Source organism: Podarcis muralis, chromosome 12 (genome assembly GCF_964188315.1).
Source record: "Podarcis muralis chromosome 12, rPodMur119.hap1.1, whole genome shotgun sequence".
NCBI classification, from domain to species: Eukaryota; Metazoa; Chordata; class Lepidosauria; order Squamata; family Lacertidae; genus Podarcis; species Podarcis muralis.
Window position 1 is genome coordinate 53000779 of NC_135666.1, and position 18431 is coordinate 53019209.

At 41.9% G+C, this 18431-nt stretch overlaps 1 protein-coding gene and 1 non-coding gene across 14 annotated transcripts in view; one reads left to right on the forward strand and one right to left on the reverse strand.

Moving 5' to 3' along the window:
* The window catches only part of ARPP21 (cAMP regulated phosphoprotein 21), a 242753-nt gene that overhangs the window by 83347 nt on the left and 140975 nt on the right, over positions 1-18431 (forward strand). The gene's annotated exons all lie outside the window — the stretch shown is intronic.
* Positions 694-826, reverse strand: LOC114607957 (small nucleolar RNA SNORA33). Its single transcript, XR_003709275.2, has one exon. It is a non-coding gene; the product is annotated as a small nucleolar RNA SNORA33 (small nucleolar RNA).

The window sequence follows — 18431 nt, forward strand, 5'->3', positions numbered from 1 at the left end:
GAGTTAAAAGGCAAGGCTAAATTGCAGCAAATTGGAGGCATGATCTTTCCCACGTACATGGAGCAAGCATTCAGACATAAAACCAAGTCACAAACTGTGGTTTGTTAAGGCATGCAACTCAGAGCACTCTTGCCTTCCTCTTCCTTCAGTCAAACAGGTAAACAAGGTGCAGAGCAGCTAGCTTAATGTTATATCCGAACCAGCACTCATGGCTTGTTTCTCCCAGACAAACCATGGTCAGTAAATCAAAAACAAAACTTGGATTCAGGCTGCAGTTCGGAAAGAAACAAACGTGCTGTCAATTAAGATGTAACACTAAGCCAGCCATTCCTAGGTTTGTTTCTGTGCTTGGCTAAGGGAAACGTGAAGTTTGAGAGCTTGAACATCATGCACTAGCATCTAGCTTGTGCACAGTATCATTAAGCAAACCATACATTTTGGCTTAATGTGACATTTGATCACTGCCAAACCTCAAGCTGGCATGAGGTTTGTCTAGAACTTGGGGATAGGTCGAAAGATGGAGATATACAAAGCCTACTGGAGAAAGGTCATCAGTGTGAATCTGCAGGAAGAGAGATGCCTGCTTTAAAGATGCAAAAGACATTCTACTTTCCCTTCACTTCCAGGAGGACCATCCGGCACAAAGGCACATAGTTAATTGCTGGTCTTGACCCTTAAAAATAACCCAACCCAAAATGTAACCGTTTATTGGGACCTCAATGACTACCTAGGCTTCAAAGCTCGTACCCTGGCTTTATTATTGCCAGCTATAGTTTACATTTCTGCAGAACACTTGAAAGTTAATTAGATTTTATCCAGCTGGCAGTGGTCTTGACCCTGTTGACATGAACAGGACATTTCCCCAGCATTCCTATTTCTGCCACTAATACATTAATCTTATCTAGGCATAGGCAAACTTAGCCCTCCAGATGTTTTGGGAATACAATTCCCATCATCCCTAGCTAACAGGACCAATGTTCAGGGATGATGGGAATTGTAGCCCCATAAACATCCGGAGGGCCGAGTTTGCCTATGCCTGATCTTATCATTATCCTTCTGCACCTCTCCCCATTTTAAAATGTTTGTTATTGTAGAATCCAAGAAGTCCTTGTCAAATAAGGCTCCTACTCCTACGTAAGGATCCAACTCCTACATAAAAACCCTTAAGGGAAGCTGATATTATTAAAATTCCACTGTGTGTGTGCATTTTCAGATGCATCTAAATTTCCAATTTGCATGCCCTGTTGTAAGAGGAAATGAAGTAAAACAACTCTAAAGCCATTTCCCCCTCCAGTGTCTCATTGCTGGGTGGCAGCTAGATTATGGCCGATATGCAAAGTGTGCAGAACTCCCAATAGTCTTTGTAAAGCAAAGTTGTATTTCTATGAAGCCTATGAAGTCTGAATGATGGATCTACTAACATGTACAGTTCAGTGAGAAAAGGAGGACATAATCTAGGTAAGTGCCCTAGACATGTGGTGTTTAATAAGCTGAAGTCAATTTGAAGCCGGATTTTAAAAATGTGTCAACTCATGCAGTCAATAGAATATCAAAGAGAGTGTCTGGCCACTTAATTGACATAATGATCTTGACAAGTGTTAACTGGAGCGCTCCTTGTCAGCTTACTGAGTCTGTTAACTTGCAAAGGCTTGCGTGCCTTAACATCCATTTGTTTGCTCTTAAATAAAATATAATAGCTGTCTGCAGGAGCCATTATTCATAAAGTTCTTGCCTGTCTCTTATTCTGTATGATTTAGAATACTCTAGAAGTGGCAGAATGCAACAACAATTTGTATGTGGGAATGATAAAGGGCTTTCTGCTGGAATTAGTTCAAGAAACCACATGTACTGGCACTCCTTGTACAAGGTATAAATATATTTCCTTTTACTTAAAGAAGGGTGGATGGGGTTAAAGGAAAGTATTTTCAAATAAAAATGCTCCCCAGCGCTTTTAGAAATTTTATGATTAAGAATGCCCCTCTCTGTGGGAAGTGTGTCTTTAGAGGGGACAATACGTAGTGACGAGAGAAAGGTTATCCGTATGAATGCCTGCAAGAAGACAGACCTTGAGCTCTATGAATACCTTAAAAGCTATGGGCAGAGCTATGTTGTAGCCCCTTAATGCCTTCAAAGGGTATGTGTTTCTTTAAAGGTCAGGGGTTCAGCAACTGAGAACATCTTCACTAAGCGTCAATCTCTCAAACAGGCACCCCACTAAATAGTTAAAAAGAAAGTAAGCCTTAAATGGAGCCCAAGATAAAAGAGATCTCAACAATTCAGTCTTCTTCCCATTATAAAGAACACCTCCCCCTCTCCAAATTCCATGCTCCCCATAAGAACCTTCTGGAGGCTTGGTCATACACAAGCAACTAGCAATATTTCCACTTTATTTTTTGCAGCATGGAGCGTCTTGACAAGAAGGGACTATAGCAATAACACCCTAATTTCAAAGCAGAAATGCATCATTGGTATCATCAGCACCTCACAGACAAAAAATTGAGTTGTTTCTGTAAAATATGAGCATTTTCTACAATAGTAGACTAGAAGAACAAAATCAAGTCTAAAGGTGATAATTTCCCCTGATATTTGGGAATGAAATCATCTCTGAGTGCTGAAAGGATGAAATGACATTTACCATCATTTCTCTTCCTAGTTCAGTAGTTATCATGCTGAGATGGAATTGAAACTTTGCATCCTATTGCATCGCAGGAGAAACATGATAACGCACACAACACGATTCCTAGGGAAATATTTTATGGCTGAAGTCCAAGGATTTATGACTGCAACAAAGCTTTGATTATGTCATGCTTTCAGTTGGTACACAGAAAGAAGAGAAATTAAACATATAAGTACTGCATCCCACAAAATCTTGCCGCTTGGCAAAGGTGAACTATGCTTCCAAATAGAATTATGTAACAAAATGACGTTTATGTGACATCTGTGGTATATTAATAAGTATGAGCAAGCAAGGGAACAACTGATCAAACCCTTACTAGCAAATTTGCCGGGAAAATCTGAAGCCTCCCATATTAAATACCTTCTGGAGGATAGGTCAAATGATACTACACTGACTGTGGCAAAGTTTTTTTCAGAGGTCACAAGAAACAAAGACCATCATGCTCTAGAGTTAAACATAACAAAATGACTACCTTGGTCTCTTTCGCATATTGTTTGGTTGTGTTAACTGTATCTTGTTTTGAAACTGTTTTGTGGGTCTATGGACCACTATATATATATATAGAGGGAGAGAGAGAGAGAGATAGTTTTCAGGATAAAATTATATTAAAAATACATTGGGTTCCCCCCTTCTTTTTCTTGCGCATCAGAAGTTGGCATTGTCTTAGTTGTCATCAGATTGCAATTCCAAGCAGCTGCTATGCAACTGCTGCTCTCCTTTCAAATAATGAATCTGATAATTTAAAAGACAATTAGGAATACAAAGCTTATTTACTTTTAAAAAAATAGATTGATTTTTTGAACCCCTTAGTAGCTTTAGATACCAATTATAATTTTTAAAACCAAAGTATATACCTGAGACAACTGCCTCATTGTGAAATAATGCATTTGTGGAATATATATAATTTGATTTCTAGGTTACGCAGCATGTGTTTATTTGGAAGTTCCACTGAGATGCATTCCCAAGTAAGTAAGCAGAGGACTGCAGCTTTAACACCCTCGTCTTAAACATTTATGATACTGCATTGGCTGCAACCCTGAGAAGTACTTGCATAATAGCATAGGTTTGCTCCATGGCTGTTGCAGGCAAACTAAGCCTTAGGCGAGTAGTAGACATCATAGCAGGGGTCAGCAAACTTTTTCAGCAGGGGGCCGGTCCACTGTCCCTCAGACCTGGACTATAGTCCCTCAGGCTGGTCTATATTTTTGGGGGGGGGAAATGAACAAATTCCTATGCCCCACAAATAACCCAGAGATGCATTTTAAATAAAAGGACACATTCTACTCATGTAAAAATACGCTGATTCCACGGGCCGGATTTAGAAGGTGATTGGGCCGGATTCGGCCCCCGGGCCTTAGACATGGGGAATTTTTTTTTTCCTGCTAAAGGTCCTCAGAGATAAGCTCTTAGGGGCTGCATTCTGGTGGTGGGTGGAGCTAGAACCAAAAGTGGGAAGAGTCTGCAGCATTGCATAGGACTCTCTGACACTCTCTCTCTCTCTCTCTCTCTCTGTGTGTGTGTGAGAGAGAGAGAGAGAGCGAGAGAGAGAGAGAGCGAGAGAGCTGGGTCACATACACAAACACACAATGCGGAGTAGGAGGAGATTCCCAGCAGTGTGATGTGGAGAGCAAGGGTGGGTCCAAAGTACAGTGGAACCTCGGGTTAAGAACTTAATTCGTTCCAGAGGTCCGTTCTTAACCTGAAATGGGTCTTAACCTGAGGCGCTAATGGGGCCTCCTGCTGCCGCACGATTTCCGTTCTTATCCTGGGGCAAAGTTCTTAACCTGGAGCAACCACTTCCTGGTTAACGGAGTTTGTACCCCGAAGCGTCTGTAACCTGAGGTACCACTGTATCTAGAGAGCTGTATTAAATGAGGCCATGCCAGAAAGCTGTAGCCCATGACTTCTCTGCATGATACAACATCACTGTGTCGCAAATTTCCCCAGCTCTGCAAGACAACCAGTTAAACTGGACAAGGCTAGGGAGAACCTCGTATTGCACATTTTTAACTGTTGATGTTGCCGGGCTTCAGAAAGGATATATTTCTTTCACGGCAGCCATTTCTTTCACATGCCCTTCTCCAGGGCTTTTTTAAAGGGGTACTCAGGGGTACTCAGTACTGGCAGCTCTTTTCAGTAGGTGGTTTTTTCCAGGGTTTTTTTTGCTCTGGCACTCTGGTTATGTGAGGACCACCTGGTGCAAAGGTTGATTTTAGGCACCAAACACCGCACCCACTTTTTTCTTCTCAGGCTTTCAAAGCACATTTTAGTTAAAAGTTTTGATTGCTCTTTTATGTACTGGCCTCAACATTTATTTGTTGTTGGTGGGGGGACACACACTTGATCAACCCCCTTAGACTCAGTTTTGATGGACAGATGTTTTAAGCAAATAAACAATAATTCAAATCGGAGTGAAGTATTTGAAGCTTGATAAGTATACAGTATGAGGGACGCGGGTGGCGCTGTGGGTAAAACCTCAGCGCCTAGGATTTGCCGATCGCATGGTCGGCGGTTCGAATCCCCGCGGCGGGGTGCGCTCCCATTGCTCGGTCCCAGCGCCTGCCAACCTAGCAGTTCGAGTGCAAGTAGATAAATAGGGACCGCTTACTAGCGGGAAGGTAAACGGCGTTTCCGTGTGCGGCTCTGGCTCGCCAGAGCAGCTTCATCACGCTGGTCACGTGACCCGGAAGTGTCTGGCTCCCGGCCTCTAGAGTGAGATGAGCGCACAACCCTTTCAAAAAGAAAAGAAAAAATATGTCACTTGAGCCAGTTGTTTACCAATATGGGAGCTAGCTTAGGAAAGAAGAAAGTTCAAATTGAGGGCTGCTTTTCTCTTTTCAAATTACAGTGGTACCTCGGTTTAAGTACTAAATTCGTTCCGGAGGTCTGTACTTAACCTGAAACTGTTCTTAATCTGAAGCACCACTTTAGCTAATAGGGCCTCCCGCTGCCACCGCGCCGCCAGAGCACGATCTCTGTAATCATCCTGAAGCAAAGTTCTTAACCCAAGGTACTATTTCTGGGTTAGTGGAGTCTGTAACCTGAAGTGTCTGTAACCCAAGATACCACTGTAGAATGCCATTTTGGATGTGAGAACTTGCTTTCAGAGGCTGCGTACTCCTTCCTAATAAAATCATCTGCGTTGCGATAAAATTCCTTCTTATCCAAAGTGTGGGTAACACTTCGCTGTATGGGGGGGGGGTAATCTTGGCAGCACTGAAAGAGGCGGTGGTGTGACTGCTTCTACAGAAACAAGCTCTCTCGTCGCTTCTTGATCTCTTGTTGGTCTTTGATACCATTGACCATGGCATCCTCCTGGACTGGCTCTGGGAAATGGGAATTGGGGCACTCTGTTATAGAGATTCCAATCCTACCTTCAGGACCAAGTCCACAGAGTAGCATTGGGAGAGTGACCCTGGTGGCTAATCTAGGGGGTGCTGCAGGAAACTATGTTATCTCTGGCGCTATTTAATATCTAAGCCGCTGAAAGTGGCCATTAGGAGTTTTCGGGTGAGGTGCCATCTGCATTTGGAATCAAATTCCCATTGAAAAACAACATACTGAAATCAAGGGTTGATTTTATTATTGTTATATTTATATAATTATATTTATAATTATATTTGTAGAAGGCTGATGGTCAACACTTTGCTTCTTAGCAGCCAGATTTGGTGGTATTATTATTTTATTAATAATACTAATATTAATACTAATACTAATCATAATACTGCCCTTCATCCAAAGATCACAGGGTGGATCACAACATGAAAAAACAAAACAAAATGAGAATTCAAATTCATAACGAAACAAGAAGACGACAAAAACCCCTCCTCCCACAAAGGCCATAGAATGTTCAATCAGCCAAAGGCCTGGTTATAGAGATACGTTTTTGCCTGGTGTCTAAAGATATGTCACAAAGGTGCCAGGCGAGCATCCCTGGGGTGAGCATTCTGCAAATGAGGAGCTGCCACCGAAAATGCCTGTTTTCATGTTGCTGTCCTCCAGGCCATTGGTGGAGAGGGCACACGAAGAAGGGCCTCGGATGATGACCACAGGGTCTGGATCAGCTCATATGGGGAGAAGCAGTCCTTGAGGTATTGGTATTGATAATCTTAATTAAATATGTTGCAAATAAGATTTTAAAAATGGCTTGTTCACATTAATTGAGGACATAAGAAGAGCCAGTTAGATCAGGCCAATGTCCCATCTAGTCCATCAAGGGCCAACCAAATGCCCACAGGATGTCTTCATCAGCAGTTGTTTACCCAAAACTTTAATTTGGGCTTCCTTCCATTGACATTGCATTTGCACCAAGCCACATTTGATTTGGAAGTTTATTCAAAATTTTAGCCCACCCTTCGACAAACAACTTAAATATGAAACATCAGCAACATAAAAATCACAAATTAAAAAGAACGCAAAGGAGAACAGCAACAGCGAACAAAAATGAAATAAAACCCATGAAGGCAGGCTGATGGTGCAAAAGCTGGCCCTTTGAGCCCCCAGACTCTTTATGTAAGGATCAGCACTCTGAATTTTGCCTAAAACCAGACTGGCTGTTAGTGTAGAGAGAGCACTGCTGTATTCTTTACTAATAGAGGTTTCTGAGAAAGTCGGCTCCACATACAATGCATTATGGTTGTCTAACCTGGAGATTGCAAGTACAGTGGTACCTCTGGTTGCAAACGGGATCCGTTCCAGAGCCCCGTTTGCATCCTGAAGTGAATGCAACCCGCGTCTTCGCATGCCGTGAGTCACTGTTTCTGCGCATGGGTGTGACATCATTTTGCGCGTCTGCGCATGCGCAAGCGGCAAAACCCAGAAGTAACACGCTCCATTACTTCTGGGTCGCCACGGAGCACAACTCGAAAAGGCTTAACCTGAAGCGACTTCAACCCGAGGTATGACTGTACATGCAGGACCCATGCATTAATTTTGCTTCTTATGCTCTGTAGAGACTGCCTATGCACATACTATGGGGCTATCCCAGGCATGTGGTATCAAGGGTCATGAAATAAAAAGTTTGTACATTCTGAAATTACATCCTGTTCCACAAAGGAGCTTTTCTGCCATTCTTGTGTAGTGATAAAATTTGAGATGTGGAAACAGAAATATATCACACAATATTTAAAGAAATGAAGAAGGTTTGTACAGATTCCTGTGGCTCCTACAGCATTTGATATAAAATAGTGATTGGCATCAATCTTTGAAGAACTTAGCAAGCCTACTACTCAGATAAAACTGAGTGTGCTGTCAAAAAAACAGGAATGCACTTTGTATCAAACATTAATTCTTAAAACCTATGCTCTGTGTGAATAAACCCTAAGGGATGAGGGAAAAAACAACAAGTGTGCATTATTGAAAATATATGCTTTAATAAACGCAATTAACTTCTTTTTAGATTGATTTTGAATGGCTTGATCTGGGTCCTTACAAATCAAAGTAACTGAAATGTATCCTCTCAATTCCTGATGTATACCCATAACCCAAGGGGCTTTCAGTTGCAAAGAAGCCCACTTCTGCACGTACGTATAAATCCCCATAGCTGCTGAACCAGATGACTTGCTGTCCCTAATGGTATGGCCAACTGTCCTCTAGAAATTCAAAAGGAGTACATGAGTGCGGGTTAAACCACAGAGCCTAGGACTTGCCAATCAGAAGGTCGGCGATTCGAATCCCCATGACGGGGTGAGCTCCCATTGCTTGGTCCCTGCTCCTGCCAACCTAGCAGTTTGAAAGCATGTCAAAGTGCAAGTAGATAAATAGGTACCGCTCTGGTGGGAAGGTAAACGGCATTTCCGTGCACTGCTCTGGTTCTCTAAAAGCGGCTTAGTCATGCTGGCCACATGACCCGGAAGCTATACGCTTGCTCCCTCAGCCAAAATAGCGAGATGAGCGCCGCAACCCCAGAGTTGGTCACGACTGGACCTAATGGTCAGGGGTCCCTTTACTTTTACATGAGTGCAATAGCACTCTCCTGTTGTTGTTCCCTGGCAACTACTATCCTGGAGATTGCACAGATCCATTGACTGACTGACTGACTGACTGATTTCATGTATAAGCCACCTTCCCACAACAAGCTGTGCCTAAAGTAGCTTACAGCAAACATTCAAAACATCAAAATAGAGAACATACAAATATACAAAAGCATGTTAGTAAGTTCAAAATAGCAAAAACTGACAATTTGCAAGCACAGAATAAATGCGATACTACACACAAACCCCCACCTCCAATCTTAATACATAAATACAAAGGAAAAATGAAAATTAACCAACAATAACAGTACCAATCTTGCTACACTCCAAGGAGCCTGGCTTAAATACAGTTTGGATGGGAGGGGTGGATGAGATACACCTGGCATGGCTCCCACATCTTTCCTTGCAAGCAGGCTGACTGCACAAGAAGCCAAATGTTGGGGAGAGCAGTGATTGTAATTCTCTTTTCCAGCCTCCTGGAAGTACCAACTGCTGGTATCTTATCGTACCATTGCAATCAGTAGCTATTAAATGTAAATGTATTAATTTATCAGTATGAAATAAATGATATATCTGAGCCTGCATCAGCCCAAGCAGCAAAAGCTCATTAAAAACAGAGAGCAAAAAAGCTCTGCTGAAAAAGGAGGGTAGATGAGAGATATCTTCTGTATTTATTTTTTACATTTTAGTTCTTTGCAGTTTAAGCTAGTAGTTTGGAATGATCGGATGGAGTGATTACCAAAAATTTGCAGACTACAACAATGAAACGTTGCATTTCCCAAGTCTTGGTTTTAAGCTGGAATCCCTGTTTGCTTTGATAAGACTTGCATAGGTAGAGTAACTGAACAAGCCTTCTCCTACATTCAAAAGTACTACAGTGGTACCTCGAGTTACATACACTTCAGGTTACATACGCTTAAGGTTACAGACTCCGCTAACCCAGAAATAGTGCTTCAGGTTAAGAACTTTGCTTCAGGATGAGAACAGAAATTGTGCTCCGGCGGTGCGGCAGAAGCAGGAGGCCCCATTAGCTAAAGTGGTGCTACAGGTTAAGAACAGTTTCAGGTTAAGTACGGACCTCCGGAACGAATTAAGTACTTAACCCGAGGTACCACTGTATTCCTTACCTGTAGACTGAAGTGCTACAGTCCATTCTAGTTCCTCAGGATTCTTCTTCATCATTACCACATTATTTTGTAGCATGTTTAGACCAAGATCTGATACTACCTATATCACACTCAACCGAGACCAGTGTTTTGCAGAGATCTGCACTCTATCAGTGCACCGATCCTCTCTGGATCACATGCTTGGGCAAATCAATACTGTGGCAACTGCTGCTATGAACACAGAGTAATATAATGAGCATAGGCAGCACTGCAACTGTTGAATCAAAGCAGAGAGAGTTCTGCTAAGCCCTTAAAACAGAAGGTAACATTTTCTGAGGTGCTTCCATTTGTGCTTTTGCATTAGTGCTTTCACAGCTAAGAGCAGAGTTGAAGCCATCCTGGGAGATTCATTTTATGCACCTCGTTCTTTTAGAGGCGTCTGAACCCAGCACCACCACTGTGGTAAACAACCCTGTATTAGTAAATTGTTGATCTCCGTGTCTACAGTGCTGTTCTGGTATAAAAAGTGCACAGTTTGAACTGTTCATGATGAAAACTGTTCCAGGACACTGATGCTAGCAATCTTTATTAGCCCATTTCGTTGTGTTTCCAAGGCTATTTCTCAGCAATTTTATCTTGTCTGAAAGTTCTTCTATTAGTCTCTTGGAGATTCAGTGTTCTTTTCTGGGCTTCCACAACTCCTAGCGGTATGGCACTCGGTTTAACAAATGTTGTGCGAACATCTCCCTAAGGTTTTAAGTAAATGTGATAGAAGAGAACAGCTTCTGACTGCAGAGGCACTGTTTAAGCCTGCAAGGCACTACTTGCGTATATTGATTGCCTGTAAAGTAAAAACACAAATTAATTTCAGCAGAATGGAGAATAAGTAGTTATTTTGGCATTCTAAGTTGGTAAGCTCATTTCGTGAAAGGAAAAACGTGAATTGCATATTGTAACCTCTGTGATTGAGATTATATCTAGGCTGCCTTGTCACTACGGAGGGCAAGTGTTTCTAAAATACCTTATCTTGGCTGAATATTCTGTATGCCTATTTTATTTTGTCTCACTCACACAGTGTCTGTAACCCTTGACAGTAGGAAGTTCTGGTAGAATTTCTTGTTGCAACTATTGCCTGCCATCATATTTGGGCTAGGAAGTCTGCAAAAGTGGGTTCTCATTGCAAATGGAACATGCAACTAGGGCAAGTGTCTATTTGAATTGTTGCATTGACCCAGCGATGAAGATCCTCTACTTATGTAGATATGACGGGTTAGCTGCAAAGTAGAGCAGAAGGTTCCTGTTTTGTTATGATAGCAAGGGGCTCTATAATTATTGTTGTTTAGAACAATATGGTTGAATGGCATATAAAGTACACGTAATCCAACCCTTTGGCTGGGATCCTCGGCATTGCACCTCCGCAACTTCGAACCAATTAAGATGAATGCAGCCTGCTTGCTCTGCCAGGTGTTTGACTGCCCTTGTGCTGTAGATTGAAAAAGGCAGCAAATCAAAAGGACATTTACTGAGCACCAGTAAGCCAACAAATTTGGCTGGTTGGATATGTACCTCCTGGTAGGTCACTAATTGCCCTACACGTTTTATTTATGCATTTGTTCATTTTTTATGTCATTCTTTGTTGATTGGTTTCAGGGCAGTTTACAGTTACATAATATAGAATCAAACTTCCACAACTACACCAAAACAGCAGAATAGAGTCCAGTTGAAATGAGTCAACATAACGGAAACACTTGATGAATGAAAAAGTCTTTACTTGTGCCTAAGCAACAACTTTGTGGGGCTACCCTTTAGGTTGGTATAGAGACTGCTGCTAGTGCAGAATGTGGTGGCTAAATTGCTGGGGTGTGTGTGTGTGTGTGTGTGTGTGTGTGTGTGGCAAACTTCACCCACCATATAACACCTTGTTTTCAGAATTTGCACTGGCGACTTGGCCAAGTTCAAGGTGTTGGTATCAACACATAAGGCCCTAGACAGCTCAGGTCTGGGATATTTGATAAATTGCCTTATCCCCTTATATACCTAGTAGCTCACAAAATGCTGTGGGAGAATTATCAGAAACCTGCTCCAATGTAACTCTAAGCAGGGCTTTCTTTGTGGTTGCCCCATTTTGTGGAGCAGCATTCCTGTCTGTACTTTCCATAAACAATTGAATAAAATTGGTTTTTTAATTTTATTTGAAAAGCTTTTTCTGGCTGGATGAAAATACACCTTTCATTTTAAAACTTCAGTTATTTTTTCCTCTGAAAACCATTTTTTAGTTGTTATATGTTTATAAATTAGTTGACACGCATGTAAAAGGTGATTCCTAAATAATCAGAAATGAAGACGATACTCAAAACGCACTGGAAAGAGGATATTGCAGATGGGGTGATAGCTGCAAATGCCCTTTTATTCAATGCAACCCATCTCACTGCTCATAGTGGGAACACTCTGTGAAAAGTATAGGTAGATACCCTCAGTTTACTGGCCAGTTGTTAGGGGAACAGGCATCCCTTAGGTACCCAGGTTCCAAACCACTGAGGACTTTTTTGGGGCAAGCCAGTAGTTTCATTTAATCCCAGAATTGGACTGGTAGACTGTGAAGCTCTTATTACTGGAGAGATATGGTCCCAATGTGTGATTCATATAAGCAATCTGGTGCCACTTTTTGTACTAACTGCAATTTCTGAACAGTCTTCAAAGGCAGCACCATGAGTAACACTTGGTAGTAGTTCAGATAGGTTCACATGGGAAGTTGTCAGAGCCTGGATGCCATAGGCAGCCGGAAGACATAGCAGCTTAAGCTGGTAGAAGATGCTCTATGCTGCCAAGGTCATTGGCCTCTTGTGTTAAAGCTGGATTCTGGAGCAGGCACAGGCTGCACAGCTAATCTTTTGGAGAGATTGAGACCCTGTGCAGGCACACTGAAAACCGTCCCCCTAAACTAGGAAACTTTCCACTCACCGAAGCATCATCTTCTCAGGATTGAGTTTCAGTTTACTGGCCCTCATCTTTCCCATTTTTGAGTCTTAAGTATCTGTTGAGCACTTCTCTTACTGCCTCACCTAATTTAGATGAAAACAGAGCCGGGTGTTCATTTGACATTTCACTCCATCTGCTATAGAAAATACAAAGGAGGCAAGATAGGAGAAGATGCCATGGGACTGTGGGGCAGAGCAGAAGACCCCAAGCAGTAGATGGAGAAATGGCCTACTTTACAGAGGACAGTTCTCCATTTGAAGGCACCTTTCTGTTTGAAGTGCTATTTGACGCAAGTCTACTTTAAAGATAAAGAACCACAGAAAAGAAAGAGAAGTTGCCCTGAAGTTGCATATGAACAGTTAGTACTTGGACAATGGACTTTATTGGCACAGAGGTCATTTCATCACAGCTTTCCCACTACAGTGGAACCTCGGGTTACGTACCGTCCTCCTTATGAATGCTTTGGCTAAGGAGCTCCACTAACCCGGAAGTAGATGCCCCTAGTTGCGAACTTTGCCCCAGGATGCGAGCGGAAGTTGCGCACCGGTGGCGCGGCAGCAGTGGGGAGCTCCATTAGCGAAAGCGCGCCTCATGTTAAGAACGGTTTTGGCTTAAGAACGGACCTCCAGAACATATTACCGTATTTTTCCATCTATAAGATGCCTCCATGGATAAGACGCCCCCTATTTTTGGGGACTCAGATTTAAGCAAATGGGAGGAGATGTATCCATGTATAAGACGCCCCCTAAATTTTGACATTATTTTTTAAAGGAAAAAACCTAGTCTTATACACAGAAAAATGCGGTAAGTTCATAACCAGAGGTACCACTGTATAATGTGATGCATTCTGTTTTTATTCACATTATATTTAGAAATAATTACTACAAATCAGCTTATTCAAATCCATGGTGTGTGTGTGTTGCATTCCCTTCTTTTTGGAGATGTGCAATTGATCACTTGTTTGAAAGTGACCCATGCAAGTAGGACCATGATCATCATGCCTCCAACTTCTAGCTCACACAAATAAATTCACATCAAACTGTATCCACGTTACATCCCCTTCCCCTTTCCAACACACATGTAGACATTATCCTATTATAGGGTATCAAAAGCTGAGCAGGGAGGAAGAACCATGATGCTCTATGCAAAGAGATACTCAGGTCATTGAAGAGTTGCTTAGGGCCACAACTAAACTAAGTTAATACAACTAAGCAACACTTATATTCCCATGTGCTCATAGACTTGGGTACACAACAGCACAAAATTATTTACAGTAATATGAACTGGTGACTGTGGCTACAACCATTTTGTGGGTGTGGAAGCTACACAAAGAAGATTGCTGCCCTAATGAAAACAGATATTTCAGATAAAGCTTTTTCATTTAAGAATATATATGAATACATGATGGAGAGGAGAAAACAGATAACGCTGTTGTGGTTCTATTTTGGGCAAATGTGCATAATTTTTTAATAAATAAATAAATGGTGCCCTTGAACCAAGTTGCTTATTTATAGGAGAGAAAATAAATAAATAAACTCAGCAATTAAGTGGCAAATGTTTTTCAGTGCAAAATGTATTCCCTATCAATTATAGGCAGATATGGTAGCTGCTTCTGAACAATAAAATGGAATTGAACAGCAACTTTGTTTTCTGCTTTAAGAAAATACTAACCTGCTTTCACAAATCGGTTGATCTAACATCCTTGCCCCAAGTCTTAGGAATCTGTGCCCCAGGGGATGATAGATGAAAGCGAGATCATTTGGGAGGGAATTTCAGTGTAAAGGTAATAAAAATAGGCTTTATTTTTTCATTGATCTATACTGTTCAATCTTGCAGTGATAGAAAAGAGGATGATTAAAGGAAAAAGAGAAAATTTGAACAAGAGCTTGTGCCTCCTACTCAACCATGATGTTTTCTCTACAGCTTCATTCATATGCTGACAGCAAACACCCTCGCGATGTGTGTATCCCTATGATACACATACTTGAAAACATTCATTTATAAAATTAATGTGTTACATTTTTAGATACATGTGCGCTGTTACATGTGCAGGTAGTTCTTTGGGTGTATAGTGCAATCTTTGGTTACACTGAAATGTGTGTGTGTGAACAAAATTGCCCTAATCTTGCTAAGAGGAACCAAATCAGCCAGACATGGAGGGAGAGTTGCTTTTACTTAAAAAGTGCACTTTATGTAAACAACACAGGTGAAAAATTAAGTATGATTTTTATATCTTGACTCAAGTGATCTTTCATGCTAGGATTATCCATTTTCCCAGGCCCTCAAGTTAAAAATGAGCTCCTTAGACGTGTCCATCTAAGACATTTATCACAAGACCTGAATTGCTTTACCAGCCTCCAATACTATTAATCTCTCTTCATCTCGGCACTTCTTATCACTTCATCACTGCTCAAGGCTTGCATCGGTTTCCACTTTGGAGCACTAGTTCCTCTCCTGCAATCTGAGTTCATCTTTTGCTGCTGATCATTGATGGATAAGAATTCTCTGAACACACCCAGTAGTAACATCTGTATCGGACTCACTTTTATCTCCTGAAATGTAGAAGGATTGCTGCCATCACGTAATTGTAGTTAAGAATTTAAAGGACTGGAATGAAGAAGAAACTGGCTCAATGTATCCCAGCTTCTTTCGCAGTAGCAGGCAACTACAAGGATGCTCTACAATTTGCCTTTACTAGCAAGAGCAAAATCACTTGTTTGTACACAAAGTAGCATTTCAGACATTGGGACTTGTCTGCCATTCCTTCTGCTGCAGAAGCTTGTGCAGCTAAATCAGTACCATGTCCAGCTCCTTGTTCTGTTGCTTCTAAAGAGCAGCCGGAATCTCCTTATGAGAGATTTCACTTCACTGTGCTGGTGCTAGGAGGATGGGCATTTGGGATGCAGTGAAAAAATCTCATGCCCTCCCCATTCTCCATCTTCTCCACACTTCAAAAAGTTACCTGCATGACTCCACCCAGCCATACTGTGACTTTGCCAGAGCGCTTGTGCTGCAGGGTGCAAGACTAGAGTGTAAGTCAAATAGCATTCATACCTGGTGACTTCAGATGATGAGTTTCTACTGAAAAGATCTATGTCACATTCTCAGAGGCCCAACCACTCAGGACATCTTATTGCCAGACAAAGGTACTCATCATGGAGGGAGGCAACAGATCGGTGGTGTGCAGTGAAATTTTTTGTAGGGGAACAGTTAGGGTCAGAGGCACCAGTTTGTGAGGGCGATTTCAGCACAAGCACAACACGACAAGACAGTCTATGACTTGTTAGAGCTGCATGCAATTTGGGGTCTCTGTACCTCAATATTCACAATTAAGCCATGATTTAGGACAAACTGTGGCTTATTCTGATGCACAAAACAGGCCAGTATGTTTTACTTTATGTGAGCTGCTTATGTGAGACCCTGGACTATAATCAAAGCATACTTCAGTTTCTGTAGTTTGACTCACAACAGCTTTCAAAAATCAGGCATGATGTGAGCAAGATGTGAGAGAGTAGGAATGACTGCCTACCTGGGTGTGCAGCGGTTGGGGCCACTTGTAATCACAAGCCACCATCTCTGGCAGCTGGGACAAGCAGGCTTGGCCGGCCATTGATAATCTTTCTGGCCTGCCCTGCTGCAAGTCAGGACTGTCCGCAAAAAAATCTTTAAAAGATTCTCACTGGAGGCTGTGAGTTGGCTGCTCCCACTCTGGTCTGCCAGCATGAGCCAAAATCCACCTGCATCTGGAATCAATAAAGTTGTGGCCACTCCTATCGCAGATCATTGTCTGCTTGAGTTTGTCCATCACACCTTAGCTATAGCCCCTGCATGGGGAGGGTGGCACTGTGACTGGGACCGCAATCTACATCAAGCATTACAAACTTATTTAGTGTGAAAATGCTTCCATTTCACTGCAATGCTCTCCTTAACATCACAAAAGATCCAACATTTTAATGTGGTTCCGTATTTTGAATAGCGTAGCTGCTTTAAAATGTGATAAACATTTTCAGCTTCTTGCTTGCTAATGCAAAATAATAATAACAATATTTTTTTTAAAAAATCACTGAAAGTGTCAGTTTTGCTTTATGAAGGTACACTGTAATAATTCCCCACTGTCAGCCTTATCACTCATTCCTAGGGCATTTAAACAAGAGAAATCTGTTAAAATTAGATAAGGATTCAATGACAAATTCAAATGTTCCTTCAATCAAGAGGTGTCATTTCAATGTCATGCATTATTAAAGCCCAACGAGTCTCTGAGTTGTAAGTGTAGGATTACTTTTGTGTATTCTTTGCTGAATTAGAATACACGTGAGATTGTTTGTATTCAGTAGATGCAATAATTAGTAAATCCCAAGGTATATAGTTATAATAATTTGGGAAAAAAGCTCCACTAATTATTTTATTCCCCCTAACATATGAGCACTAAATATGCAAAACAGTTTCGTTGGGTTTGTCTTTTAGTATTTATAGAAATGTTAAACCCTTCATAACAATCCACAATCCATTTGCAACCTGCAGTACAATGAAAGCAGTGAATTATACATAAAACCACTTTCATACATTGTGTTTTGGAAGGGGGTGGTGGCAAAGGTATAAATCAGGTCTTCATATTTCTGAACCACTAAGTTGAAAGCAGTAGCAGACAACATGGTGGAGTGCAATGCAGCTCACCTGACTTCTGGTTGGTTGCACCACTGCTGTTTACCTGCAAGCAGAGGTGGCATCAAAGTCATGCAGTGCACATACCCTGGGCATTCCCACAAGTGCATTTGCACTGTACCAAACTCCCCACTTCCTCACACCTTTCCTTTTCCCTTCCAGTAAGCAGAAGCGACAGAACTGCCTGGAGTTCAATGCCATATCATCTGCCATTGGTCAAAAGTACTAGCCTGGCAGCCTACTAGAGAGAGCGCTAGACATTTTGGTGTCTGAGGCAGGAAATCCAACTGTTTCCACACCCTGAAACCCCAGTGGTGATACAATATATTAATACCCTCCCTCAAAAGAAAGACAATCTGCTATCCTTTAAATGGCGACCCAAAATCTACTCCCTGAGCCAGGTCATGTCACTCTCTCTGTCAGTTTGTGTAGCCAACTCAGTCACCCACTAAATTAGTTTTGTTGCCTGCTTGAGATTGCCATATCCAAGGGAAGGATTTCTCAAACACCTGGTAGTCCTCAGTACATGGCTGGTGATCTCTGCTCACGTTGGCGAGCGGCAGGTTCTGTGTATGCTATATAGACGTAGAAGATCTCAACTGAATGGCTCAGAAAAAATTATCCTGCCGGTCATTACAGACCCCAAACATACCGTAGTTTTCTGTATAGAAGACGAGGGTTTTTTAAATTAAAATATTATGTTTAAAATGTGGGGCCGTCTTATACATGGATAGTGCATAGGAGGGACGTGGGATTGGTTGGCAATTCCCCCTTTAAAAAAGCTCAGCAACTCTGGGCAATCTCCCCCCATGTTCTTAATTTTGAATCCCCCCAAATAGGGGGTGTCTATTTTATACATTTTATGGGATGCAGGTGGCGCTGTGGGTTAAACCACAGAGCCTAGGGCTTGCTGATCAGAAGGTCGGCGGTTTGAATCCCCGCAATGGGGTGAGCTCCCATTGCTCGGTCCCTGCTCCTGCCAACCTAGCAGTTCGAAAGCACACCAGTGCAAGTAGATAAATAGGTACCGCTCCA